The sequence below is a fragment of the Antrostomus carolinensis genome, unplaced genomic scaffold, assembly GCF_000700745.2.
Source record: "Antrostomus carolinensis isolate BGI_N321 unplaced genomic scaffold, ASM70074v2 scaffold12893, whole genome shotgun sequence".
Lineage (NCBI taxonomy): Eukaryota > Metazoa > Chordata > Aves > Caprimulgiformes > Caprimulgidae > Antrostomus > Antrostomus carolinensis.
The window spans coordinates 95,647-102,778 of record NW_010307322.1 but is presented as its reverse complement, the minus strand read 5'-3'; the positions used below and the strand labels follow the sequence as shown (position 1 = coordinate 102,778).

The window sequence follows — 7,132 nt, the reverse complement described above, 5'->3', positions numbered from 1 at the left end:
AAGGTTATTATCTTAGAAAGCAAACCTGTTACGTAAAAAACAGCCAAAGTAGTGCATTTAAGTTTGTGATTACAGAAGTATGCTAATTAAGTATCTTGTTGCATTTTTTAATGTTTTGGTATTCTGCTACAGTCCATTTTTGCACACAGGCACAGAAAGCGAGGTAAATAGGGGTCTCTGCAGTTCACAGCGCATGAGGTATTGTGCACCTGAGAAGCAATTTTCCTTCTTTTCAGTTCAAGCCAGTATCTAATTAGACCTCTCTGTTTTCAAATCCTGCAACCCTTTTTTTAATCTTTTTTTTTTCAATAAAAGCTAGGAAAGACAGAACAACTCTCTTCTACATTTGGAAAAAAAATAAATCTGAAAAGCCAGCCTAGGGGATGAACACGATCTTCCAGACTGTAACCATGTGGAAACCCATTATTCACTTGAGTGTAAATCAAGATACATATATCCCAGTCTAAACGTGAAGGTTTGCACACTTCAAGTACCTTAAATAATAACAATGCACGATGTCCCTTCCCCAGTGCCTTCCTACTTAGCAGGTTTGCTAAAAGCACTGTGGAGTACCTGCAGCAAAAGGACTGTGCAGCTTTTCACCATCATTTCAGCGTGCTGCTGAATTCACTGAGGGACAGCAGAGTTTGCAAATGTTTACACCATTACCCAATTAACTAACAATATGGCTCCTACATCTGTCAACAAACAAAGCTGTTGTTGCTTTGTTTTAGCTCCTTGGCATTTTCTGTTCATATGGGTCGCCATTGTACTTAATTATCACACCATAACCCTTCTGCAGCTTCTACTTTGTTATTTGTGGTTGTAAATGTGTTGTTTACTACAAAGAATAGAAGCCTTATTAGTGAACACACCTCATACCAAAAGAAATGGTTTCTCTTGTAAATATATGAAATACAACACTTAAGATGCTTTGTAACTTAGTAGTGTTTTAAAAGAGAATTAAAAAACAAAGGATGATATATAATAGAGATCAAAGGACCCTGGAGGAGCTGTAGCCCGCAAAGGTGTGTCCAATTTAGTGTTTTAATGAATTTTATTCACTTAAATAAATTTACGTGGATTATTTTATAATGAAAAGTATTAAAATACCTTAATATTTAAATCTGTGTACTTTGTTTCTTTACCATTAGGATAAATTCCGGAGTTCACTTCAGTGCTGACAATCCTTTGCTCTGATGTCATTGCATGGTCCTCTTTTCAAAACAGCCCTGCACAGTATGTAAGTTACATTGTCCAGAACCTCTACACCTTTATTATTTAAAGATTTTTTTGTATATTATTGGCAGTTACACAGGAAATAATTTAAGCATGTGTTTATATACTGAATCTGATTTGATCCTGTTGAACTCAGTGAGATTACATAGGTACCCATGATGGTGAAATCAGTGCTTTCTTGATGAAGGTTGCAAAATTCACCTCATCAAGCATTCAGCATTTGTTAAAGGTCTAAAGAAACGCTAAAAACAGAGTGTTTCTCTGTATTTTCAAGTTCTACAATATCTGATTTTCTACCAGTCACATGCATGCATTCTAAGAGTCCACTCACACGTCACATGGTGATACCAGCTGATGAGGTGAATGTATTTTTAAAATACATTTTGTGGTTTTGCTAAGGTAAGTACTTTATAATGAAATGTAAACTAAAAGCCCTTAAAAAGAAGCTCTAAGCTCTTCCAAATTTACATAGTGGGGAGGGTGGCGGAGGAAGGACACAGTGTTCAGATGCTAAAAGAGTATAACTCAAGTGACAGCAAAATTACTAATATTCAACCTCACAGAACTCTGTGGAATAACACATGCGTGTGCATTCAGGGCTGTCCCAGAGCCAAAGCAGGTCGTGCCCTGGGAGTTTTCATCTTCAGGCAAATGACTTTCTATGCAAACTTTAACACTCCCCTCTCTTCAGGGAAGACTCTTTCTAACAACATGACCAGAGGGTGGTAACAGGACCCTACTGCCCTCAGTGTGAGATCTTGCTCTGGAGCTAGGCAATGTTTCACTTTCACTGAAATCAGTTTCTGCTGGTAAAACAGCACTTTTCTTCCAACTATGGATTCATTTTTACATGACCTTACGCTTCAGGGTACGGTAGCCAAGACTTCATCTTCTAACGTAAAGAGCTTCTTTATATAACGGATGTTGGTTTGGTGCACAGGAAATTTGTTATTTTACCAGGTATTTGTTTAAATGAAGTCTGTGGTAATTATTTCAACTAAGCAGTAGCTAGTTGGTTTGAAGTAACTTCTGGCAGCACTTTGAATTATTTAAGATGTGCAAAACCAGAAGATAGTAATGTTAAATCTTGTAATTCTTCTGTAGGAATGTAGTAGCTACTTACACTTTATCCTGAATAAATTCCTTGGGTTTTTTAATGATGCACTAATGAAAATGAATACTAGTTCAAACAACATTTTAATACTTTTTTGTAGCAAAGTATTCTTCCTTCTAGAACAATTTTTGCATTATTTTGATCTTCACCTTTGCTGACCTATCTGTTCTATTACACATTCACATCCTGAACAGCTGTACTTGTACCATTTCAAAGGTGTGGTTCCGGACCCTCCTTAACTCTGCAGGGAAAAAATAAATACAAAAAAATGGCTTCATGCCCAGGAAGGTAATTTAAAAGTAAAGAATCGAATACACAATTATTATGACACTTACACAAGCAGTAAATATCACACCCTTCACCCTGCTCTACACCCTAGGACAAGGATCTGATTCCTTAGTAGCACAGCCTCTATGCCACTTACACACGCATGAATACATTTAATGAATCTAACGGACAAAGAGTTCTTTTACTCTCTTTCCTAATCCTTCTAAAGTATAAATGCAATAGAAATTACTTAAAGCACACCTGGTAAAATACCAGATCTGTTTAAAAAACTATATTTTCAGAATGACACACAAACAAATACAGTGAATCCTTTCTACCTATTGAAATAGCTATGGGTTACACAGATAACATGCTCGACTTGAGCAACAAACAAAAGTAGGGTCACTTTATAGAAATATATGCAATCAGATCTGGTTTAGTTGAATAAACTTGGAGATAATTTACATCTGAATTGAAGAAAGCCGTCACAAATAAGGAAAAATATGTCATAGTAAAAGACTTCTAGTCTCATTCTAAGTACAAAGCTTTAATCCAGATATGTCATGCTCTTACTATCTTATTTCTCTGAAGAGATTTTCTCAAAACAGTATTTTAGATTAAGCATATTTTAAAAATACATTTACTAAGCAAAGTAACAGATGTTGATAAAACAGAAAATGGTGATGTTATATCCTGTACGTTGAGCACACTTTCCACTTTCTTAGAAAAACTCTGCAGCTCTCCGAGAGCTTTTTAGCCCAAGATCAGAAATTTTGTTTAGTGATCAGTACTTCGCCAAAATATGGCCAAAATACATCCAGTTGCAAATGTAACTGAGTATCTGTTTTGTATTTATTTATAAGAATTAATCTCGCCGAAAAAAAAAACCACTACAAAAAGGCTGAATCTTCCTCTAGTCTTTCAAACAGCTCATTTTCACTGACAAAATAACAAATACACTTTGTGATTTTGTCAGGAGAAGTGAAAACACAAAAGTATTTCAATTAGTTAGAGTGTCTTTCAACACATGACTCCTGTTGACGTGGTATCTATGACACTGAAGTATTACACAAATTGCCTTATACACTGACAGCAAGAAGCTGAAGTTGGTGGCAGTCAGAGGAGTTATCTACAGGTACTGAACAAGATGATTCTGGTCTCCACAGTGCCAACAAGCCCAAGGCTGGAGGACTTCAGATTCTGAGGGAAGACGAAGGTGCTGTAAAGCTCTCCTCAGATTTTCTGCTTTCCTCCCTTCCTTCTATTCTGGTTTGAAATCTCTGATCTATTTAGGAATTCTTTGTGTGGTTCCTTGGAAAAAGAGAAAGCAACAGAATACCCTGGAACGTGTGTTTTCCTGACAAAGGACCCGTGGGCAGAAGATCTCCATCACCTCCTCCTTCACACTATTTACTTTCAGTTTTCTTGCTGAGTAGAGAAAAGGTTTAAGAACTGGCATTTACAGATGAGAGCATTTGTATGTTAAACATCCTCTCTGCTGTGCCAAGGAGCAAAACAGTCCGTTACTTGTGGGCACTGCTGCCACTGTGCTTATCTCTAACGAACAATTGTTCATATATTTAATCATTTTAAAATGTGCTAGCTACAGAGAAGAAACATCATGTCCCCAGAAATTCTATAGCTTTCACTGTGGATATTGATGAAGAATTGAAAGGAAGCACACAGCCACATCTTACAGATGTTTGAAGACATATAAACACACTTAGTGCTCCAAATGAACTGCAAGAACTTTGCTTTGCATACATCCCAAAGGGGAATGGATGTGAACAGTCACTCACAGGAGAATGACCCAGGACTGGATTCATGTGCACTTAATTATAACTGCATAGAAAAACAATCCAAAAGGATTTTTATCACAAGTTCAAAGGATTAAGATGTTCAGATACCACAATGATATCTACAGTATAACATTGTGATTGGTAGATAAGTAAATAGACTAAAAAGCGCGCCTAAGACTGCTTTAGTGATTTAGTCTGATGTATTACTTATGCAATTACCAAACCAGCAGGAGATCATTAAATTTTCTGGTAACCAGACACAGCATTCTTAGTATCATACTATTACACAGGCTCTTTATCAGGGGAAAAAAAAACCACAGACAAACAAAATTGATATTAAGCATAAATTCTGGGGGAAAAGTACAAAATATCTTAAACCCAGTTTACGCTGGATAACAAACGCCATACGCAACAGCAAAGCTCTGCGGCTTAACTAAGGCATCTTCCTGTGAACGGTAACACGCCTCCCCCGAGATAAATGTTTTGTAAAATGGGGCAGCACTGAATAAAAGAACACTCTTGGTCCGAGGGATGTGCTTGGGTGGAATATATTAATCACATGGTTGGCACTGGGTTAACTAATGAGGATGACTCAGCCAAGAGTTCACATACCACACTGGGCGTTCAGTGTTGTGGTGAATACTTGCTTACTTTAGTGAGTCTTAAGTGAAATAGCTCATCTGAAATGCACACCTATTTCCTGAAACTGGTTAAACTTTCCCTGTATTCAAAGAGAGTTGTTGTAAGAGATCAGAAACTATATTGACCTCTAGAATGTAAGTCTATTTCTTTTTAGAATAAGCTTATGTCTATGAGATGAGGAAGACATTCCTTCCATCTCCTTTCAGTGACTGCATACATGAAGGGCTTTAATCGTTTTCTTTGGGTGTCATAGTTACTTACACAAAGACAGAAGGTCTGAAAAGACAGATCAAGTCTGTCTTTCTTGGAAGAAAACATTCCAAAAAATCTTTCTGTAATACTTACAGAACTTGTGACTATCTATATGGAAACTGTATTTCCACAAAAGTAAACACCACATTTCAAGAGCAAATTCTACTCAATATTCTCTAAAGTACTGCCTTTGACTTCTGTAGGGCAAGAATATCACCTACTCCTTTTGTAGGTGCTGACCAAAAAACTGGGATTCTCTTCCTTGTGAGCAGCAAACTTGTTAAAAGCAGTAAAACCCATGGGTTCCAAATGCTTCAGTGTTCTGTGAGCCACACATGGTCCATTCCTCTGGCGCTCCAGGTTTATCGGTCCAACCGTTCTACTGTTACAAGTCATCAGGAAGAACATCAGAAATCACGCTTCTAAAAGAGGCATGGGAACTTGCTAGTCTGGTATGCATGGCCAATTTGCTTAGGCAATTTCTCAGTGTCTTAACTAAACTAAACATAACTGCTTGAATAAATAAAATCACAATGTATCCTGAAAAGAGAGGAAAGACAAGGGCAGGTAGTACTGACTTAAGGACAGTTTTAAATGACAAAAGGAGGGACATCTACCTTTGTAGGTGGCTGTGGCCTTGTGTGAACTAGATCAGAGCTGATAAACACATGCCACCATCAGATCTATACTGACCTGAAAATTTTTAAATTCTGGAAATTAAAACAGATGAGTACTATTTTATGTAGTAGGAAATACAAATATCAGTAGCTGAAATGACTGGAAAAATTACGTGGATCACATGTTAGATTTTCCCTGAACTTACAAAAACATTCTCAATTTTTTTTAACGTATCAGAAAAAAAATTTAATTCATCTGAAGTCCACCTTTGCCAGAAGACAGATATTCAAGCTACCTTCCTGATTTATGTGGAGGTACTAAAGTGCTATTGGGTATAACCACGATACTGCATGAATCCTCTCTCAAGTTAACATCCTTCTTCCATCTTTCTATCAAGATGATGATTACGGGAAAGAATGTTAAAAGCCAGAAATGATCCTGGACATAGCAGTCTTTCATGAACTACTTAAAGAGTTTAAACACCACCTAATTAGCTTAAAAGTAGATTATTTGAAGGAAGTAGTTTCCACTGGGTGAAATGCAGAATAATCCTTACAAAGAATGGCTTCTAGAATTGACTGAGATATACAAAATTGCCAAACTACCTGGCATAGCAATACAGGGATCTACAATTACCTTTCTGAGAACATCAGAGGACAGTTACCTGCTCAGATGACTGTGTGCTGAGTGCTGCAGCTAAACTTACTATCCTGTGGCATTATTTTCACCACTGTGGGCATCAGAGAGGATTACTCCTGCTAGAGCACAGGAATGAATGATCACATTTGGGTTTGGAGGAATAACTTACTCTATACTCCCATGTAATATTAAGAATTGTCTGGCCCTAAATTTAGTGAAATCCTGATTATACCTAATTTAAATTGACATGCAATTTGAGCTAAATTTCTTTTCTGCCCTTTCAAGGCAGACAGATTTTTTTGTTTCTGTTTATTTAAACTGCTGTTGAAATTGGTTAATTAAAAGGATTTAAAAAATCTTAATAGTCTAAACAGAGCAAACTGGTTCTGAATTATTAAGCAACATTTTAGATGCATTTAAATAACCTTAAGTGACTTAACTGCCACCTGATCCTAAGCTGTGGCTCAGAAAAATAAAATGTGAAATACTGTAGAAGTCTTAGCTTACCAGGGCTTCCAGATACAGTAAATAAAGAGCTTAAGTGTCTAATACCATGTCTGCA

At 36.8% G+C, this 7,132-nt stretch overlaps 1 protein-coding gene across 1 annotated transcript in view; it reads right to left on the bottom strand.

The window, feature by feature from the left end:
* Window positions 1-7,132, bottom strand: part of FAF1 (Fas associated factor 1) — a gene marked incomplete at its 5' end in the record, with an annotated part of 85,288 nt that overhangs the window by 1,839 nt on the left and 76,317 nt on the right. The gene's annotated exons all lie outside the window — the stretch shown is intronic.